This window comes from Passer domesticus, chromosome Z, assembly GCF_036417665.1.
Source record: "Passer domesticus isolate bPasDom1 chromosome Z, bPasDom1.hap1, whole genome shotgun sequence".
In the NCBI taxonomy this organism is placed as follows: Eukaryota; Metazoa; Chordata; class Aves; order Passeriformes; family Passeridae; genus Passer; species Passer domesticus.
Window position 1 is genome coordinate 21,543,332 of NC_087512.1, and position 23,188 is coordinate 21,566,519.

The 23,188-nt window shown below is 39.5% G+C and overlaps 2 long non-coding RNA genes across 5 annotated transcripts in view; both read right to left on the reverse strand.

Annotated features, from left to right (window-relative positions):
* The window catches only part of LOC135290861 (uncharacterized), a 119,947-nt gene that overhangs the window by 96,579 nt on the left and 180 nt on the right, over nt 1-23,188 (reverse strand). The gene's annotated exons all lie outside the window — the stretch shown is intronic.
* Nucleotides 371-22,767, reverse strand: LOC135290860 (uncharacterized). Of its 4 annotated transcripts, none has more exons than XR_010353685.1 (4): nt 22,492-22,766; nt 7,706-7,882; nt 3,972-4,150; nt 371-767 (listed from the first exon to the last, which is right to left on the reverse strand). It is a non-coding gene; the product is annotated as an uncharacterized LOC135290860 (long non-coding RNA). The 4 variants fall into 4 exon arrangements; XR_010353683.1 differs by lacking the exon at nt 371-767 and adding an exon at nt 1,092-1,260 and having other exon boundaries at nt 3,953-4,150; nt 22,492-22,767; XR_010353682.1 differs by lacking the exon at nt 371-767 and adding an exon at nt 1,092-1,346.

The following is a 23,188-nucleotide window of genomic DNA, read 5'->3' on the forward strand; positions in this document are numbered from 1 at the left end:
GTATGTACCCTGAAATAAAACCAAGTAAATGTGATGTAGTTCATACACATTAATAAAAGTGCAATACAGTATCCCAGACTGACTGGGCTGAATGTTCTTAACTTCCATGCTTTTTATGGTCTCTTCCACCTTCATAGGGAAATTTTGTTTTTTTCATTCAGGTTTTTGGTTGGATTTTTTTCAGAAAAGAATTTTAGTTTTAATAAAGTTGCTTTTGACTAAAGTTTTCTACTGCAGTGTGTTTTTTAATCCCATGCTGGAATTGGAAGGCAGTATTGTGAAACCTCTGCTGGAAATGCCAGGTGACAAACTTCCCCTACCCCAGCCCATGCACCCATCGTGCACCCACCCACACAACATGTTTGGCTCACTGGTGACTTTGCCCAAGAGGAGGAGCAACTCTCATATACAGCAGCACTTGCACATGGCTGAAGCGTTACTGTGCTAAGGAAAGTGCGAGGACATTGTAAACTATAAGAAAAGGAATAGCAGTTGAAATTTGGAACCAAACCAGAGAAAATGAAGGGTAACAAGGAAAGCACTGATCCCTCACTTTGTCTCCTGACCTGTATCGTGACTGTTTACACTGTCTCTTTCCTGGCAACATAGCATGAGATAACATTTTTCCTTCATGGTGTGGCTTTGGGTTGGCCAGGTGACAGACTACCAGGGACTAGTCCCTTGGGGCTTTAGACACACCAGTCAGGATATTGTACTTCAGTGTGGATGATCTTCAGAGTAAAAGCACGGCAGCAAAGGACACTTCACTGAAAAGGGACAAACCAAAATTAGAATGATAGTTGAAGGAATCTTCAATTAATTACAAAACTGGATGGGCAACTTAATGCCACAGCTTTTAACTTAATGAATTACTTTCCTATACTTAGCTACTATGGGCATGCCAAAGCCATACCAGCTGATACAAGATCAAAACTGTAGCAAACAGCTGATCCCTATGCAGTGTCTCTATAGCTTCAACTTGACATTTTGCAGTTTTTAGATAACAACTGTCCAAGTGTGAATAGATCCTGTCTCAAAGTTTACAGCCAGCCATGCAGAACGTGAGCAAGTGGTTTTTAAGCAATGACTACTACTTTGTATGATCCATTTATTCTTTGTGAGAATGAAATCAGAAAAGGTGGCGTTTGTACGAGGCAGATGCAGCATATCTGTCATAGCAGCTTGGCAGAGTGGTGGCTTGCTCATGTCAAGTCTTCCCTCAGGGTAAGAGGCTGGTTTGGCGGCAATGCTCAGACAAAGCTGCATGTAGTGAGGAGTTGATTAATAAGGTACCTTGCTGAAAGTGACAGCTCTGCTGCAAAATCTCATCCACATATAATCCCACCCTACAGAAAGAAATTTGATTTAGGAGGGCCAGTCTTATCCACTCATCCATGATTTTAGCACCCTAGGGCTCAGTTATTCATTGAGAGCAGCAGCAAAGTACAGGGAAACAAAATAGTTCACACATTCAAAAAATATCCAAGGCTAAAGAGGGACTAAATACATTTAGGCTCATCAAGTCTCATGCTTGTTGGCAAGCTACTCATAGGAACAAAGTAGGTTAACTACTTCCAAAGGAAAGCAAACAGTTTCATTTCCCTGTTCCCTACTCAGAGGATCCAAACTTACCTTGTTTCCCACTACATGCAATCCACCCATCTTCCTGTAGAAATAGCTACTCCCCTACAGGCACATCTACACATCTGTAAACACACCAGCCTGTCTGTAGGTATTACTCCCAAATGTTTGAGTTCAATATATGCAGTGCTGTTTGCTCCCAAACTCAATTCCCACTGAGGATATAGATCTCAGCATTGTACCAAGAAAGAAATATTGTACTACTGGTGATGGAGAATGCAGAACTCAGAAAATCAATGCAGAATTACACCCTGAAAGTGGCTATGCCACCCCAATTATGGTGTCACCTGACTCTTGATACATAGCCCACATGATTCAGCAAATTAAGAACAGTGGATGAGCCATTTCATGAAGAAATACAGAACAACAGAGAATTTGGAAAAATAAGTGAAAGTAAACATAGAAAAGCTCATTCTCAACAGCTTTTTTATGCACACTACTAACTAGAAAGGTTTTCCAAAGCTCTGTCGTTCATTTAGAAACTCCCTGCTTGCTTTAACTACTCTACCAAATACAGTAAAAAAAAAAAAATCTTTCAATTCTGCTTTTAACACTGCTGTGGTTTTTGGGTTGCTGCACTAGGGTTAAGGGCAATCCTCTCTCAAAACTTCATGCCACTTTACTGCACTGAATTAGTAATGCATTTACTGAAAATTACCATGAGTCAGAGTAGTTCTTAAATACAATGCATTACAATAAAGCTTAATTTACTGGTACTTACAGCTGTGTTTTCTTATGCTTTCTCAGGTACAATGGAATAATTGGTGCTTCCAAAATGAAAAGTGAGTTTAACCAAAAAAAGTTTGAATCACAGCTGTTGTTTCTACTTACCATATATTTAACCTTGACATTTTGAACCAAATTCCTGGAAAGACTCAGTAAAACATTACATTACTTTCCTGGAATTAAAAAGAAAACGTGTGTACCTGGGGCTTAATCTTAACCTCTAGCATTCAGCTCTGAATACTGCAACAACAATGGAAAATGTCATTAGAAGCTGAAAATCAATGAAGCTCTAAAAAGTAGTAATAGTAGTTTACAGTACAAAAAAATAAAAGCTAGTTGATTAAAATTATCTAAAAGTTAATTGCTCATTGTGTGCCTACTAAGATACAGCTAGAAAAGCTGGGAAAAAAGAAAGTATATACAAAGATAATAATGATGCCATTAGCATATGCCTTGGCAGTTTTCAATCTGGCCTAGATGAATTCAGTTTGTGTAATCACACTTCTTGCAAGGCTTTATTTGGCTCTCTCTTTGCTCTTTTCTGCAGTAATTGACCATTTCAAGTTAATTTGAGAGTAGAGAAAGATTTCTGAAATTATTGACTTCAAGTTTATTCGGTGAAAAAAAGTACCTACACAAAAAGTAAAAATCCAAGTCTGCATTTCAGGGTGGAAAAGGTTGTAAAACAAGCAGTGGCACGCAGTTGGCAGACGCTGATGGCCACTCAACTAAGTACTGCCTGACTCATCAGAACACCTTCCGCATCATCCACACATGCACTTCAGCAAGTGCTGGCTTTTCCTGGTGAAGAAATCACAGCTGTGATGGGAAGCAGGCACCAGAAAAAAAAGTGTAAGGAAAATGGAATGGACATTTAAGGAACTAGGCTCTGCTATTTTGTTCTTTCTATAAACAAAAATACTCCTTTATTGTGGAAAATACCATCCTTTAATTTAAAATTATTGACGTAGTCATTAATTTGCAGCAAATTCTACAACAGAAAACCATTTCAATGACTTTTTATTGGTTTTAGGATGACACAAAACAGAGAAGCAACAGTATCTCTCTTAGAGAGATTACTTATAGCTACACTTCAAGGTTGAATTAAGTCAATTATATTGGTGTGCTTTAAACAGAAATCAAATTACACATTATTTTTGATGCAGAAGTTGTCATTAATATTTCTTTGCAAATGTCTTGGAAGCAATTGTTTTTTCCCATTATGTTTCTAGGTGATACCAGCAATACAAATACACCTGAAATAATGCCAAAAAATGTAACAGCATTCAGAGTGCAACCTTCCCATTTCATAGAAATTTTTGAGTGCAACAATTAAGGGATTGCCCTTAACCCTAGTGCAGCAACCCTATTTGCCAAGTGGCCCATCCATCAGATTCATGTTTCTTGAATTTAGAGACAAGACTGTCAAGCAGGGCCGTATCCAAGGCTTTGCACAAGTCTAGGTAGCTGATGTCACTCACTCTTCCCTTATCCATTGATCCCTGATGTAACTGTCATACAAGGCCACCAGATTTGTCAGGCATGATTTGCCTTAAGTGAAACCATGTTGGCTGTCACAAATCACCTTCACGTTGTCTGTGTACCTCAGCAGAGTTTCCAGGAGAATCTGCCCTGTGATCTTTCCAGGCACAGAGGTGAGACTGACTGGGCTGCAGTTTTTTCTTGGTTTATTGTTGGTTTAGTATATTTACTCCATTTCCACATGTTTGGTTAGTTGGTTGGGGGTTTTTTGTTTTAGTTTGTCTTTTCATAGCTGTTACCCCTAAGTGGAAAAATATTTGAAAGAAAAAAGTTTAGGATTACATTAAACATCTTAGTAGTAGGAGGAACCTATTACTCTAGTCTGTAGTGTTTTTTTCTCTAAACCACAGAGCAATTCACAGAAGAATATAAGTTTTCTATACAGAGAACAGTTTGCTGTATATCTGTATTTTTTGCAAAAGACATTATACCTTCACTTTTAAAAATATCTACGTCGTAACATTTGGTCTAAAAAAACCACACAAGTAAGATGTATACTGCAGATATACTTTTATAAAATAAACAATAAGATTTGAACTTCACTGGTGTTATCACACTTTCCGCTTCAATTGGAACTGTACAGATTTGCTGCTTTATTCTCCCAGTTGGATTTTTTTTTCCTTCTTGTTTAACTTATTTCACTGCATGAAAGAGGTGTTTTGATTAACTGTGTGAAATCTAACTAGGTCAGGATGTATTGAATCTCAGATAATAGTACTTTGATCAACCTAATGACTCTTTTCTTGTATGTTGGAAAAACAAAACTTGGTGTAGAAATGTGCAACATTTTTTTATGGCTTTTAGAAGCCCTTAAGTTTCCTGTAACTGTCTGGTACAAAAGCACCCCCATATGTCACACAGAAAGGAACTCTTTGGCTTCTAGAATCAGAAGTAGGATAAAATATCTTGATTTTATCTATTTTAATTATACCTTTTCTTTCTTGTTCACAATGTGACACCATCCTTAGCTCCACAAGAACAAAACTTGAACAGATAGGCTTTACTCCAGGTCCCAGAAAATTCTTATTCTTGGAATCACAATTTTCATTTTAAATTTACTTATAGTTGAAACATCTAGCTACAGTGTAAAATAAAATGAAAATGCAGTGGGTAGTCTGTCTTCTGTTTTGTTGTTGCCTTACAAATATGCTCTTATTTTTAAAGGGCACTACCTAAGGAAATTCTGTCATTAAACAGCACCACCTGAATCTAGAACTTCACGCTGCTGTGTTTTTGTTAACATCTGTTTCTGGAAAATATTGACACACTAATGTTTCAAAAATGACATATTTTTTCCAGTATTTTTACAGCACTCCTTGAGTATACTGATAGTCTCAGAAGCAGAACATATAAGATTCACTAATGTAGATGAATTTTTAAAAAATCAGTCTTGAGTATGCATAAAAAATTCTTCCTAGTATTTGTTTAGCTTTAAAATTCTATTCAAGTACAATGCTGCTAGCAATTTTCTCATTTGTTAGTAATTTGTTAGTAATAAGAATAAGATACTACTGATGAACATACCATTGTATGTTTCTATACTAAGGTAGGCCTTCATATGAATACTGTAACCACTAGCCATAAAACTCAGTGTTTGATTCAAATTTTAAGCTGGACTTTGTTTTTACACATGCATCATAACGTGCAGGGGCAGCTGCAGAATTTGACACTGTGGAACTCTAAGAAGGAAAATGTCTTTATTGGTTTAATCTTTTTTATTTTCAGTTAACCACAGCTCAAAGGACCTGGACTATAAAACCATCTTCTTGATGAAGCCAGAGCCTAAAGATCAGAAGATAATTTGAACAGTTTCCAAGTAACTTCATAGGTGCCCAACTTTAGACAGCATTTTTAAATGGCAGACAAATGAGAAATTACTTAAAATTAATTTTTAAATTTTAAAAAAAAAATTGCAAATATAATCTAACTCCTTAATGATGACTGTAACAGATCATTGGGACATAAGAAAAGTGGTTCATTTGTCATGAGCTTTAAATTGAATGTCCTTCTAGAAGATATTATCAAATTTGATAGTTTTCAAATTCATGGCATGGTAAATTATAACATTCTCTGCAGGAACTGCTGAGTAAAATTTTATAATTTAAGAAAGCATTATGCAGTAATTCAGAAGACATTGATCATAGTCCATTCAAAATTTGTATTTTAGGACTGTGTTTTCTAACTGTATCATCATATGGACATATGGCTCATATGGAGCAGAACTCTTTAACCAGTTATTACTACAATTTATACATAATTTTATACATTATAGTGCCATCTTCATGCTTACTTAGGTTGCTGAGAGTACTTTTCATTCTAGAGAAGTTACATGCCCAAATTCTGTGTGTTTAACCTTCTTTTACAAAGGCAATCCCTGAAGTCTAATATTAATCGAATAACACTTCCTTTAAGTAGGAAAAACAGTAACCACAATATTGTAGATGACATTCAATTATATACATTACAAATCAGGTTTTTTTCTCCCACTAATTATAATCATATGATTCTGCTTTGATTTGCCTTCAAATGTATTTAAATGCTATTTAAATATTTTTCCTATCTGCTGCACAAGTCTTCAGATGTATAACGCTCTGATTATTTACTTGCAATATTCATAATAATTTGTTATGTCCTCATACTTAGATCAATTATCTGTCTTTAATATATTGCTACCTTCTAGCTTGATGTTCTAAGGAAAATGAAGCTTATAAAGTTGTTTGCCAGTCCTCCCCAACAGCTTTTTAATCTGTTGGCCAATTTAATTCAAATTTGAGAGTGAGAGGTGAAGTCTCAGTGACATTATGTTCATTCAAGATTTGTGAAGGTTGGTGATCTGTGGGAAGGAAAGGGACCCTTCAAGGTACTGAACAAGAAATTAAGTAGGGGATGCAGAGAGGATAAAGGAGAGCTGAAACACAAAAGCTGGAGGTGATATGAGAAGAGCTGACACCCTTGGAAGAGGGAAATCAGAGCAAAAAGCAAAACTCTGAGGAAAAAAGTTCATTCTGGCCAAATGTTCATTCATTGAATTGATTTGCATGATATTCTATGATATCCAGTAGCTTCATTTACGTGAAAAGAGAAAGAGAAATTATCCAGTCTGGCCTGACAAAGCTTTTAATCCTGAACAGTCCTGAGTGCCTCATCTGTCAGTTGAGCAAATCTTAGAAACAGAATCTGACTTTATTTTATTTGTAATAGTCATCTCTGTGATTCTCTACTGCATTTAGAGTAAGCAACTGCTTTTAAACTACAGGTCATAACTTTATTGTGAGTAATTGCATTAAGACTTTCCAAAAACACATCTACAATAGAAACATTGAGGTTTAATTTGCGTAAGCTGCAGCATTCCCTTCAGAAAAGGAAATGCTTTAATTTTTAACATAAAGTTGTTCTATTTATATTATAAACCAAAGGCACTTACAATAATGCGGGGAAGCAGGAATATTACCCAAACCGCTCTGACATGAATGAGTTCAAAGTCTTTGCAAATTGTTTTTATTTCATCAAGTAAAATCATTTCATCTTATACCCCAGTAGAATCTGGCACACACATATACATTACTAATTTACAGCAGAAACCAGGTCTCCTCTCAGTAGTGGGTATGAATGAATCAAGGCCAGAGCAGGCATTTTCCTAGTACTGTGAAGGAAAGAAAGTGCTAACTACATCAAAGTTGGCCTGACTGCAAGTAAAACACCAACCAAGGAGAAAAAGCACAAACATATTTTCACTTTGAGATTGTGAAAAATGGTTCTACCTTCCCTGAAGAGAACAGGATAATACTGCTTATACCTGCTGAGCAGCTCTGCTTCTTTCACCAGGCTTCAAGCAGAAGAAACTGAATGACAGTCAGCTCCTTTCCATCTGCTTTCCCATGTGCACACTTGACTTACTGCTGGTTTGCATTTTTGAGAGGCCTTTTCTCCTATTCTCTGGAAGGCACAGTTTCCTTGGTCTTGGGCTGTAAAGCTGCACTCAGAAAGAGAGTAACCAACTTTTTTTCTCTGTACAGCAAATGGGTGCTATAGAGTGGCTGCCAGTAGATGAAAACTCAAGTGGCACAAATAATAGCCATTATGTTTGTGACTCTAAACGGCTAAAACAGGCATTACCTTGCCTATCTGATCTACACCTCTCCCATGAAGAGATTTAAACCAGCTGGGCTTGAGCTGGGCCACATCAACGGTGACCTTTGCTCAAGGTGCCTTTTTCCAAAACTTTTTTTCCCTCTGATCAGAATTCAAACCACGAATTGCTTAGTTCACATCCAGAGGCATATACATGAGGATGGAACATTGTAAAAATCTGAGTAACCCTGGCAGGTCTGAAATCTTTGGCCAGAAGATAATCTAAATCAGTCTCTGGAAGTGTTCATCAGTAATTTCAGCGACAGCCTCATCCCAAAGGCATTTGCTAGTTTTATGCACTTTTTGCTGGCTTCCAGCACAAGCTGCTAGATGTAATTCCCCTTCACCTCTCTAGGCCTGCCTCTAACCAGAGCTGAAGGCATTTTTAATTTATTTTTAGGGACTCATCAAATGTCTGTTTCTTCTTATTTCTGTCCTGTAATCTATCCAAGATTTTCATTCTCATCCCTAATCAGGATGGATCACACCCATTCAAATTAAGTCCTTGCTCTACAAAGGATTCAGCTGTCTTTGGAAAGAGCTTAACAGTCACCTTGTGTCTACCCAGAGCTACTGGCAAAGCTGTCTTTCTCAAATACACACTTAGGCAGAGCCTCGCTCTGTTTCTCTCTGTTTGGTGGCAGAACAGCAGCAAGCATCCATAGAGGTCTCTAAGAAGGACCCTGTTATATCCTGGCAGAACAACATCCACCTTTTTTTTTTCCAGTGCTTATATGTGTTTTCAAGTTTAACAATATTTTTTAGTCTATTCCTAACTATTCTGCTTCTCAGTTTCTGCCTGCTTACTCTTTACAGTCTCTCCAAGACATTTAGGTGACTTAATTTTGATGTCAAGCAGATTTTTTATATTGTTTAAACACTTTGGAGAAATAAAAAAGAAAATAATATAAAATTATCCAGAATATAAAATACCATCTGTTAATTCTAGTGATTTACCTTGGAGTAAGGTACTTCAGGGCAACCTAGTAACTGAGCATATAAATCACAGTATGTGCATTAGCTTCAGCTCCTTTAGAAACTAAGAATCATAACTTTTTAAAATGCTGTCTGTACTTTGTTTGTGACTAATGTAACCCAATCTATCCAATAATGATAGGCTGGAATCCACATCACATAGAAACAAAATTCTAAAAAGCATTTAAATCTTCATTATTCTGAGCTCACAGTATGATTCAAAGAATGAATTAGAAACCCTGCAGATGGATGCATAAGAGGGCATAATCTTCCCTAGACTGTGCAGTGTCTTAAACCAGTGGTGAAAGGAAATGATTGACTGTGTGCAAGATCAGTGAAGGAGTTGTGAGGGCATAAGTCTGACCTGAAAATTTCTATGAAAAAATCTGCTTCCCTTAGGGACATACTAAAAAAAAAACAAAAAGAAAGTCATGGTCTGCAAAAGGAATTGTTAAAGGTCATCCAACTTTCAACTATAAAAAAGCAGTTATTAATTAAAAGCCAGTAGTGTTCACATACCCTGAAAAATAATCAGCCAGTTCTGTTTAATTATAGCTCTGGACAAGAAGAAATATGTTCCACACCACATATAGCTACCAAATTAGGTGCTTGCTGATATTTATCCTTCCCTGTGGTTTTTTTCATGAGTAGTGCAGGGGGTCACAGCCCTGACTCTTCTCCCATTTTTTCCTCATCCCATGATGAGAAGTCTGAGATTCATATACCTGGATTTCATTGCATGGAGAGGGGGGAGATGTATATTTTGCCTCTAGGTTCTTACAGACAGGAAGCAATCAGAGTGGTAATAAAATACTAGTCTGGTTCACTAGATGGCAATCAGGAGTAGTTTTGCTTTGAGCTAAACAAAATTTTGGGACAATTGTTATGATTATTGTACTGTTTTGTAATCCCAGTCAAACCCATAGAAGCTCTACAATTGAATTCTCAAGCCCTCCATTAAGAGTTTGCATAGCTTTAACATAGCAAAATTAAACAGCATTTAGGCACAAACAATAGAACAGAGAAAATTGTTTAAGGAAACAAAAAATAAAGTTAGTTGTGTCATATTGTGAATTAGCTTAAAAATAGGACCTTTCCAAGAGGTGTTGGCTGAAGCTGGTATCACTCTGTGAGCCCCCACCAGATGATATAGGACTTCTGCACCAGGATGGCTTAAAAACAGAACCACACATTGGTGAGTTTGGAAGTCATCCTGTCCTTCTTTACTGCCCAAACAGAGTCCCCTACAACATAGTACTCAGGAAGTCCACATGGCTTTTTAATATCTCCAGGGAAATAGACTCCAGAACATCTCTGGGTGGCCTGTTCCCATGCTCTGTCACTCCCACAGTAAAGCTCTTCCTCATGTTTGGGTGGAATTCCCTGTGTTTCAGTTTGTGCCTGTGGCCAAACCTAATAAGGGGACAGGAACACCTCCCTCCACCTGCTGGCAGTGCTCTTCCCAATGCCCCCAGGATACTACTGGCCTTCTTGTCCCCCAGGACACGCTGCTGGCTCATGGACAGCTTGCTGTCCACCAGGACTCCCAGTTCCTTCTCCACAGAGCTGCTCTCCAGCAGGTCAGCCCCAGCCTGTGCTGGTGCCTGGGGTTGTTCCTCCCCAGGTGCAGGACCCTGCATTTGCCTTTGTTGACTAGTTTGATTTGTCTGAACCATATTGGTGTAAAGCCTCAGATCAGACAGTGTTTGATGACCCTTGCAGAAGACCCTCAGAATTTGGGACTGTAGCACTTTGGGGCAGATACTTATTTTCTTATTACCTACATGTAAATCAGAAGACAGAGTCTAGTGTTCTAAAGAACAACTGCAAATTCACCAAGAGTCAATACTTTGAAAAATTCTCAGGTTTCTCTTTCATTCCTTTTAAATTTTAATGAGTTCAAATTTATTTTGATAATATTCTTTGCTTAATACAAGTTATTTGCAAGAATATACTAAATGTTTTCCAGAATTTAAAGGCAGACTTCACTACGTCAAACCAGGAATTCTGAAGTATTAATCAAAATTATACACACTTTTCTAAGTTTCAAAAGCAGACCAAATTTACTAAGAAGGTGTTTTCTGATGCAATTTACTAACTCATTTTCCATCCCTCCCTTATGTCAGCTTTTCATTGAAGTATACAAATAAGTCCATTAAAAGAATTCTGATCTGAAGACATTTAAATAAATTAACCAGTCTTTAAGTCTTTAGCTTGTAATATTAATTTATCAAGAGAAAAACTGTTATGTCAAACCTAAGCTCTGATTTTAAAAAATTAACATCAGCATAAGTGCAGCCACAATGCTGTTTCCAGGTCAAATCATGAGCAGGATTCTTAAGCAAACTCAGCCCTGACAAAACAGTATTAATTATATCTATGGCATATATGACTTTATGAAACATTCAGATTCTGGTTTTCCTTGCCCTCTACATTGTGTTATTATCTGAATGGACTTTTTCACTCCCATGCTGCAAAACCCTCCAAGATAAACTGAACTCAGAAATCACCATACATAAAATTTCAGAGGGACAATCCCCAAATATGAATCATACATAGTGTAAAAAATTCTTTTTTTCTTTAGAATGATGAATCTAAAAACCCAGCATTTTAATCAGATTCACAACCCCTGCACACAGCACAGCACAGACTGTGCCAGTGCTTCCAGCTAACTGGGTCTTTTTGTGGACAATTTTTCAGGAAGTCAACACTAATGCTCTTAAGTGCAAATGCTGGCCCAGAAATTTCTGTAGTCCAAGAGTTTTCACTAGATATAAAAAGAAAGAATGTCTGATCAAGGATCCATTACAATTTGCATTCTGCTTTTGTTTTTTGTTTAGGTAAAAAACCCTTCTCATCTCATATCGAGGGATTCTAAGGCACCAGAGATGCCAATGAACTTCCCTTATTCACAAATAAAGTATCACAGTGACTTTCAATGAAATCCAAAAATGGAAGGCATGAAAGAATGTGGAAGAATGAATGAGTCTTTAGTCCCCTTGGTCATTTGGATGGGAGAGAATCATAGAATGACTTGGGTTGGAGGGACCTTGAAGATCATCTCGTTCCAACCCACCTGCCATGAGTAGGGACACCTTCCACTGGACCATGCTGCTCATAGTCCTATCCAACCTGGCCCTGAACATTTCCAGGGATGAGACACCCACAACTATATCATGACTGGCAGACCCCTGCCAGGGAATAATGTGTATTGACTTCATGATTTCAGAAGGCTGAAGAAGTGCTTTGTTAAGCTATACTATGCTATTCTACATACTACACTGATACTATACTATACTAAAGGAAAACCCATGACCCCTTACAGACAATCACGACACAGCTTTGACCCAATCGGTCAATCAATCCAAAACACCATCACCAGTGTGCAATTTGATAAACAATTTCCATAACACATTCCACATGTGCCAAACAGCAGATGCAGCAAGTGAAGATAAGAAATATTTTTCTTCTTTGTCTGAGCTTTCTCACAAGCTTCCCACAAAAACCCTAGGAGAGAGAATTATGTCTCTCTCTGTTCAAAGACTATGTGAATACCACACAACTATTTTGAGCAACCTGTTCCAGTATCTTACCACCCTCACAGTAACACAGTTTTTCCTACTCTCATTTTGGATCTATTGCCCCTTGTTCTGTCAACATGCTCTTTTGAATAGTCCTGTCCCATCTTTTTTGTAAGTTCACCTCAAGTGCTGGAAGGCCCCAGTTGAGTTACCCAACCCAACTGGGTGACCTAATGTTCAGGCTGAACAATCGCAATTCTCTCAGCCTTTCCTCACAGGAGAGATTCTACATCCTTCTAATCATCTTAGTGGCCTCCTTTATACTTGCTTCAAGAGCATGTTCTTCCTGTGCTGGGGCCCCAGAGCTGCTGCAGCCCTGCAGGTGGGGTCTCAGCAGAGCAGAGCAGAGGGGCAGAATCCCCTCCCTGGCCCTGCTGCCCACCCTGCTCCGGATGCAGCCCAGGACACGTGTGGCTCTCTGGACTGGGAGTGCCCATGGCTGGGTCATGTCCAGCCCCTAAGCCATCAGCACTCCCAAGGCCTTCTCCCAGGGCTTCTGTGATCTGTCTGCTGTGATCCCCAGCCTGGACTGATACAGGGGTTTGCCCTGACCCAGGTACATCACCAGCACTTAGTCTTGTTAAACCCCATGAGTTTCTCATGAGCCACTTCTCCAGCTTGTCCAGGTTCCTCTGGATGACATCCCACCCTTCAGGTGTATGAACAGCACTTCTCAGCTTGGGGTCACCTGCAAGTCTGCTGAGCGTGCACTCAATCCCTTTGTCTATGTCATTGATGAAGATACTAAATAACTCTGATCCCTGTATGAACCCCTGAGAGCACCACTTGCCACTGATGTCCATCAGAACTAGAAGCCATTGATCCCCTCTGGATGCAACCATCCAACGAATTCATCAGCCACCTAACAGTATACCTATTAAATCCATCACTCTCTAGAGAGAAGGATGTCGTGGGCAACTATGTCAAAGGCTTTAGAGAGTCCTGATAAATGACACCTGTACCCTTCCCTTGTCGACTGGTGGAGCCACCCAGCCACAGAAGGCCACTGAGCTGGTAAGCGAGCATTTGCCTTGGTGATGCTGTGCTGGCTGTCTCAAATCATCTCCCTGTCCTCCATGTGCCTTAGCATAGATTCTAGGAGGATCTGTTCCATCACCTTCCCAGGCACAGAGGGGAGGCTGACAGGTAAGTAGTTCCTCGGCCACTCCTTTCTACCCTTTTTAAAGATGGGTGCAGTATTTCCCCTTATTGAGTCACCTGGGAGTTATCCTGACTGCCATGTATTTTCAAGTATCATGGAGAGTGGTTTGGTAACTACATCAGCCAAGTCCCTGAGGATTCTGGGATGCATCTTCTCAGATCCTGTAGACTTATACACATTTAGGTTCCTCAGGCGGTCATGAACCTGCTCTTCTCTTACAACCGAAGAGACTTTGCTCTCCCAGTCTCCAACCTACTGTTCATCCACTTGAGGGTGTGGGAAGAGAGGCTGCCTGTGAAGACTGAAGCAAAAAATTTTTGAGTAGTTCAGTCTTGTCTGTTGCTACCTTGTCTGTTGCTACCTGTTTACCAGTCTTGTTTGTTGGAGAGGGTACACTTTTTGATCTTCCTTTTCCAATTAACATACCTGTAGACACCCTTCTTGTAATTCTTTGTGTCCCTCTCCAGATTTCGGTTCCAGTTTTGCCTTGGCCTTCCACACCCCCTTCCTACACAACCATACTTCTTCTCTATACTCTTCCTGTTAGCTGTCTGTTTCCACTGTCTGTTTTGTGCATTTGCTCCTTTTCCCTTAGTTTGATCAGCAGTTTTCTAGTCAGACACACTGATCTCTTGCCTTCCTTTCCCAAGTTCCTTCTCCTGGGAATCACTATCTCTTGTGCTCTGTGGAGAGCTTCCTTTAAGATCTACCAGCTCTTTTCTGCTACTTTGTCCCTACAGGCAGACTCCCAGAGTCTATTGACTATCTCCCTGAAAAGCTGAAAGTCTGTATTCCTAAAGTTCAGAAGCCTGATGTTACTCCTTATCTAACCTCTATTCTTCCAGACTGCAGACTCCACCAGTGCATGATCACTGCAGCCAGGCTGCCTCCAATCTTGACATCCTTGATTAGCTCACACAGATGACCATCACATCACATTCCCTCTTGTTAGTAGGGCTGATTAGCATGTGGCCTAAGAATTTGTCCTTCATGGATTCCAGGATTCTCCTGGCTACAACTCAGCATGCTTCTTTCCCAGCAGAAGACAGGGTGGTTGAAGTCACTCAGCAGGGCAAGAGAAGGATGGTCATGACATATAACTCAGCTTTTCCCATGCTACATGAAATGTGGCTTTCTTCTTTTGATACAAAATTAGATTGTCTCATTTGTGCAAACAAGAAAACACACTTTTGATCCTAGACAGTACATAAAATGTATCACAAAAAACCTGGCATCAGGACTCAGGGAACCAGGGGCCCACATGAACAATGCACTCAAAAATAATTAGTTATTTTCCAGAATTACAGTGTTTACCCTGGATGTTACAGAGTCAGGACATGTTCTGCTTCATGCTCAACAAGCTTTCTTAGAAATTCATTGAGGCTGGACATGGATTTCTGAGGAGCCATCAGATATCTCTTCTAATGTTAGTTTCCAAGTTATATAAGGCAACACTATAAAGAAACTATTTCCTTTGATACAAAAAGGACACATCAATATAATTGAAACTAATGGAAATTACATGCCTGCAATGATCAGGAAAAAAAAATCTTTTTCAAGCGCTGTGTGCCATAACTAAAACATGTTCTTATTCCTTCTAAGTCTAAAGGAAGCATTTGACTTTGAGGAACTGTAAACACAATCTAAAAAAATTATTGTAATCTAGCTTTTAAAGCCCAAACCACAGAAATCTTTTCAGCTAGAAGAACATTCCAGGCTTGAATTTCCAATATTCCCAACTGGTGCTCACCAAAACAGTGAAAGCACAAAAAGTTTTATTACTTGAAACTATTTACCTTCCTCAAGGAGCTTCTGTTATGTCATAGAAGTCATATAGGCTTCTTCAAATATTTGCATGTTATACATTCAAACCATATTACTGCTTCAGCAATTAGAACTTTTCTCAGGTTCACAGGAACAGGAGGAGACAGCCATGGACATACAGCTGAGGGTTCTGTGCAACACATCTTGCTCCAACAGCCCTGCTGCTGTTTTGTTTGCTGCTATTTTTCCACCAGCTTTCAATAAGGCAGTTCACAATGAGTTCCCAATCTCAAAACCCTTCTGGGAGCACTGGTGTGAATATATGAAAACTGCTCAGTTTTTATCTGTCAGTATGGGTTTTAAGCTCTAAAAATTGCCTTTTGAGACTCTCATAGAGCTGTGTTGCAAAACAAAATGAAGGCTAGAACCTGCTGTCAACTGTACCTTGTTTATATGTAAACTTCACTGTCATTTAATGGCATGAGCAATTTCAGTCATATCACTTAAGTCCTGATGTGTGGAATTTTCACTGTGGTAAGAGGCAGCTTAGGCAAAATAGATGTAATTGCTGTAGAAGTGCAATAGCACATAAAATCACACACCATGACTCCAAAAGCATTGTGTCAGTTTCTTTAAGAGCCTTGGCACTGATTTCAGTACTGAATAGTACTGAAAAAAGTTTCTATGGAAAAAAATTACAGCATTTTCGGTTTCTTCAGTGCCAGGAAGGAAGGCTTTGAAATCTCATTTCTTTTAAAGATACAAAGAAAATAAAATAGAAGTTAACCTACTGCTAGCTCATTAGAGTGTGAAATACAGCATGATGGTTTCATGAGGGATTGAAGAATGATTTTTTTCAAAGTGAAAGATGGTGATAACTAAAGTCGTGCCTTTCTAGAGCTGGGCAGGTCAACCTGTGATCAGCAGCAGAGCAGTTGATAGCAAAGGTAGGTTTCTGGATAAGCTCTGCTGGAATCCAACTTTCTGGTATTCTAGCAGGTATCAATAAAAAACCTGTTGCTCCATATGGTTCCTTGACTTACCTCTTCAGTGAAGTCTCTACGCCTCCAATACATTTTTTCAGGAATTTTAAGAAATAATTACAGAGTGCCAAACACTGGTCTAAACCTTAGGGGCTATCAAAAGGCTAGTTTTTTAAAGCAGCAGTAGAAAAATGCATGTTATGCAGTTACAGGAATTTAGGATACACATGCAGCTAAATATTTCATTTTGGAGGATGAATTCTTGTCCCTGGAGAATTACCATCAGGTTTGCCACAGTCTCACCTTGAATAACATGCTAGGCAAAAGCCATAGACTGTTTTTCCTACACAGCCTTTGGCCATACCTCACTATCTAATCATAATACAACCATGATTTATAACAGCAAAAGTTTATAAAAAAATGTTTCAGTGCTAAAGTAGTTCAGATAGCACTATCTTAACTGATTTCTACCACAAATCACATGAATGCAGCTTGTTGAAAGTACTACTGTCATTGCTTAGCTATGCCTAATTAGGCAGCTGTAATCTGCCAATAAATAACATAAATTAGAAGTTTAATAAACAGGTGTAATTCCTATGTTACCTGCCATTTTAGTTTTAGTTAGCTTTTATTCTTCATTTTTAACATTCCTTTTTTTTCCTCCTAGCCATAATACTACAAAAGCTTAAGATGATTTTACTCTTAGAATTTTACCCTTCAGCCACCCCATAAAACTTCATTTTAATCCTTTAATCCTTTAATTTTCTTAATTAAGATCTGAGTATTTAAAAATAGTTATAAAAATTTGCAGGAGAGATCATTCATTTTAATTACTCTTCTCTGATGAATAGGAAATGCATATGATCATTGTAGTATCAGAAACAAAATATATAATCCCATATAAAATACTGCATAAAGTTGGGATGTGTCCTACAAAAACAGAGATGGAAACTATTATTTGTAAGGAAATCAAGTCAGTAAGTTATTTTCTACTTCAAAAATAGTAGGTTACTACTCCTTAATTACTCAGAAATCTGTGATACACCTATAAAGCACCTGGTCTCAGTGTTAAAATTAACACATTAAGACGTATATACAATAGCTTCAGGCTTTGCTGCTAAATCAACATTCTTCCTCTGTACTCAGACTAATGTGTTATAGAAGAGCTGTAGTGAATTCTTTCCCTGTCTTCACCGATCTTGAGTTATCATCTGCTTGCGCCAATAGATTCCAAGCTCCCAGTTTACCTCAGCACCTAAAAGTCTGTCCTCTTCTTGTTTTCCTTTAATCTCCACAGTCACCCCTGTGATGTCTTATTCAGAACATCCTTTTCATCTCTTTTCACCTTCCTGTGAGAGTTCTGTCCCTACCACTCTTCTCTGTCCTCTGCTTATCTCAGAAACACTCTCATCTCTAAAACAGACCGTTCACAGAGCTACCTTCTCCTTACCCACTCCCTCCAAGGCAGATTGAAATCCCGATCTCTCTGACACTTTTCATGGATACCTGCCTGCGTGTTTAAAAAGTATGTGGCCAAGGGATAGCCTTTAATATCTTTTCGGTCCACACTGATGCTTCAGGATAACACTGCAGTCCTGCTTATCATCAGGGCCATGAGCTGTGTTTTCCTTGACTCAGACCTCCCTCCATGTCTCTCTCATTTCCCAGAAATCTGGAAGCCTTGTGGTTTATATCTGCGTATGCCTTTCATACCCATCCGTAAATACATAACTGGTGCAAGCTAATAGGAGATAATACTGTAATTGCCATTACAGTACTGCAGGAACTTTCCTCTAACTTAGAAGCACCTTTGTTTTGCTCGTCTACTCTGAGCAGTGTTGTGATGGTCAGTTGCCTTGACTGTCTTTCCTGTCTTTGCACTCCTCCCATCCTCTCTTTTTTTTTTTTTTTTCAAATGAATTGCATTTCTGCTCTGTGTTCAAGTCCTTTCTTGGTTAGTTAATCCCCCAGCTATTTCCTCTTTGATAACACAAGGTCAGCTCTCTCCTTATTTCTACTCAAAGGCCAAAAATATCAGCCCTTACCCGGTACTTCTGTGTGTCTATTCTATACTTTTCTCCAATACTGCTGCACATACATAGAAGAAACTTTTATAAAGACATGTCAAATTTAATTCCCTAATCTTCTTCATACACATACACCCTTTTCCATTTTTTCCATACAACCTCCCTTTAATAATTAGGCTGTTTATTATGATACCTACATTGTTTCTTTGCTTTCTTGTTCACCTAACAATCAACTATCTGGTCTGCATCTGTCACCTCAACTACTTTTTCAAAATTTTGGGTGCTATGGAATCAGAATTGTCATCTTTGTTTACATAACAAAAAACCCAAGTTCTTGTTTGGAAGGGTTTCTCAAAAATGTTTAAAAAATTAGAATAAACAACAAACTGTAAAGCTGAATGTGTGGTCTAAGTGAGAAGCAGTGCCCATTCTAAAGAAACTAGGCCTTTCCACAAGGCCAGACCTGATTCTGCCTGCAGCCTTGTCTCCTAACCACATGGAAATGCTGTAAAGCCACTGCAGTTTTTAGTGCTGTCAGTTAATCCACAGTCCAGATGTAGAAATGGAAGTCATAAAAACAAATCCACTCCTGTCATCACTCTATGAGCAATTGCACAGTGCCCATGCCAATGAAGCTACTAACTCAAAAACCATTAAACTGGAGATTGTGAAATAGTCCTGATCAGACATGCTCAACCATGACACAGTAAAATTATGATAATTGATTGTCCTTTTTTTTTCTTGCCCATTCAGATACACTGGAGAAACAGCTGCCTTCAGGATGCACTGAGCACTAACTACTAAAAATCAGGCCCTGATAAAGATTTTGCCCTTTGCCAGATGGAGTCCAGGCTCACCACAAAGGATATGCATATTCCTTACTTTACTCTGATCAAACTTCTTCTCTGTCTGGGGGTCAGGCCTCAAGACATAGAGCATAGTTAACCCTGCAACACAGTGTCGTGTCTAAAGTTATTTGTACCCAGAAAAAGTAAGCTGCATGTACTCATGCACTAGTTAGCTGTGCCAAAATATTCTCACTGACATAGGTAAAGGTGGCAGTGAAGACAAAGAGAAAAAGGCTTTTTTCCGTGTAAGCAATATAGATGAGACACAAATCCAGGATCCCCAGACAAAACGTGGTATATCTGGACAAATCTACAAAAGACTGAATAGGACCCTCATTTTGAGGTGAGCTACACAAAGAAGAAAAGAGTAAGATCAGGCCGAGCAAGATATCCCTGTGTTCCTGGGATAGATGGTTGTCTGGAGGCCACTGAAAGGCAGTGATTCTCCCAAAAATAGAGCTGTCAGGTGTTTAAAGTGATGGCAAAGCTCATTCCATCTGATTAGCCAAGGTTACACCTGTGGGTTGACTTATGAGGTGAGAATATTTCAAAGGCTTAGGTTTATTCAAATAATTTCCCTTCATATCTGCTGATGCTACTATCTGAGCATCTGATAGTGGTTGATGCTACTATCACACAAAAACTGATGTGTTTATGTGTGATAGATAAATCTTCATCTATCTGGATACCCTAAAGAAGGTAAAAGATCTGTTTTCATGGCCAGGGACATAAATTATTTTATTGTGGAGGTCAAGAGATGCTTATCTCTCCCATGTGCTGCAAAAGGAGTGAAAAGTCAAGACCTCTTGCATATGGAAAAGCAAGATGGGATGAGGATTCTTGGCTGCTCAGATACAACAAATGTGGTACTCATTCTTCAGAAGGCAAACATGCAAGTGCCCAACATCGGTAATCCCAATCATAAAGCTGGTATTGAAATTCTCAATTACAAATTGAAAATATTACATATTACAAAACTGTCAAAGTAGGGAAGATACCTGGGAACATTCTTGCACATTTGGAATTGTGGCTGTGGAATGAAAGAAAAAAAAAAAAATCCCAAAGAATATATTTAAATCAAATGGGCTATAAAGGATCTGAAATTTCTGAAGATTTTTGTCCCAGTTTCATGAAGACTTACAGTCCTTAAGGCTGTGTCTGGTAACATGTGACATGTTCTGTATGGGGTTGACAGAGCAGACCCATATATTACATATTTTTATTGTGCTAATACATGGACAGATCTACAAGAGCAATTGAACCAGCCCCCTCCTACACCCCCCATCAAATTTAGGTTCAGCAATGTGCTGACCAAAAAAGATCTCTACACCTCTGGGGTAGAAAAGGTTCAAACCTCAACGTCCATGTCTACAAAGAACCATTATCCCACCATGTCACCATGACTTCCTGACCTGTGCTTCCCAGCCTATCACCCCTGCAATGTACGCAAGTCCCAGCAGCCTGAACATCCTGCCAGGGAAGGAACAAAGTGGTGCAGCAGAGCTAATGAGCCTGGACTTGGCCCTGCTCAAAAAGTATTAGGGTTGCAATTTAAGTGAGCCATACGATTAAAAATGGCTTAAATGCTGTGGCCCAGTAAAACTCTGCTCAGGTTTAGACACAGCTACTTTACTACACTCAAATTATTGTCATGCACAAAGAGAAAACAGCAAACAAAATATTTCCCATCAAATTTAAACCTTATCAGCTGAATAACTGACTTAAAATATTATTGTTATTATATATTAATTATTTCAGAAAAAATAAAATAGTAGCCTGAATTTTCCACTTCCATTTTGTGCTTCCTTGGTTATAATTCCATCACACCTAGGCTGTCATCACGAAGTCCCCACTTGCAAGGCATTTGCTATCACACCATGTTTCTTCTCTATGTATTATGAACATGCCATGGACATGGCGTTGTTCACCGTGAGAAGAGAAGGCTCTGTGGAGACCTTACGGAGGACTTACAGTAATTACCAGGGTCCTTGAATCACAGAATCTTTGAATCACTTAGGTTGGACAACATCTCCCAGATCAAGCCAAACCTTTGACCAAACACCACTATGTCAACTAAACTGTAGCACTAATTGTCATGTCCAGTTCTTCTTGAACATTTCTAGGGATGGTGACTCCACCACTACCCTGGTCAGCACAATCCAATGCCTGAAAATCCTTATTTGAATAAATAGTCATTCCAATGCCTGAGAATCCTTATTTGAATAAATAGTCTGTGAACCTCCCCTGGCACAGCTGGAGACTCTGTCCTCTTGTCTTGTCACTTGTTACCTTGGAGAAGAGGTTGACCCCACCTGACTACACTGTCTTTCAGCCAGTTGCAGACAGTGATGAGTTAATCCCTGAGACTCCTTTTCTCCAGAATAAACAAACTCAACTCCTTCAACCACTTCTCATATGGCTTACTCTCTAGAGTCTTTTCCAGATCCATTGCCTTTCTCTGGACTCACTACAGCACCTCAGTATCATGAGGGACTGAGAACAGGACACAAGATTCAAAGTGTGGCCTCACCAATGCCAAGTACAGGGGAGCAGTGGCCACACTATTTTTTTGTATAAACCAGGATGCCATTGGCCTTCTTGGCCACCTGGGCACACACTGGATCAAGTTCAGCTGCCTTCACCAGCACTCCTAGGTCCTTTTGCACTGGGCCAAGGGGTTGGAAGCCTGGAGTTATTGTTACCAAATTACAGGACACAGAACTGGGCCTTGTTGAACCTCACACCACTGTCTTCAGCTCATCAATCCAGAATGTGCAAATCCCTCTGCAGAGCCTTCCTTCACTCCTGGCCAGCTTGGTGTTTTCTGCCAGCTTACTGGGTGCTCACTCAATCATCTCATCCAGGTAATCAACAAAAATATTAAACAGGACTGGCTCCAGTGCTAAGCTCTGGGAAGGCCTAGTGACTGGCCACCAACTGGACCACTCTTTGGAGCCAGCCAGTTTTTAACACAGTGAAGAGTGCACCTATCCAAGCCAGGTGCAGCAGTTTCTTAAGGAGAATACAGTGGGAGACAGTGTCAAAGGCTTTGCCAAAGTCCAGGTAGACAACATCTACAGATTCTCCATTATCCACTAGCTAACAGGTTACCTGCTCGTTAATGAAGATCAGGTTAGTCAGGCTGCATAGTCAGGACCGACTATTCGCAAACCAATGCTGGCTGGGCCTGATCTCTTGGTTGTCCTGTACTGAAAGGCAGTTTCCAGCTGGGCTGTGCCCAGTAGGCTGCCTTGGCCAGGATAGCTCAGTGATGCTCAGCACAGCATCCGAACTCCCAAGCAGCTCCCAGCTGCAGGCAACCAAAGCAAGCTTATGTGATTTCAGCTCTTAGTGATTATCAGCTCTTTGTAATTTCAGCTCTTTAGCTTGCTGGTGCCGCAGCAGCAGACACAGGGAGAGAGAGGAGAAGCGCTGTATAAGGTTCCGCAGGATTCTTTATTGGTGTCCTCCATGAAGGTTCTCAGTGACAGCTCTTCTGTCAAACCGGGGAGAAATAGGGGTTTAAATACCTTACAGGGGTTTTGGAAATTGTCCAATAGTAAGGGTGAGGGGAAAGTGACCTATAGGCTTACAGAGAGATAAGCAGGGTCCAAAAGGTGGAAGAGAGGGGCTTCTAAGGCCCAATCATCATGACTTGGAATTTCCTAGCTCAGGCTTCTGACCTCCAGGGAGGCCTTGCAGGCCCTGGGCCTGCTACAGTCCTACATGCCTAGAGTGCAAAGGTACTCAAAATTATCTGTTCCATAACATTCCATAACACCAAGGTCAGGCTGACAGGCCTGTATTT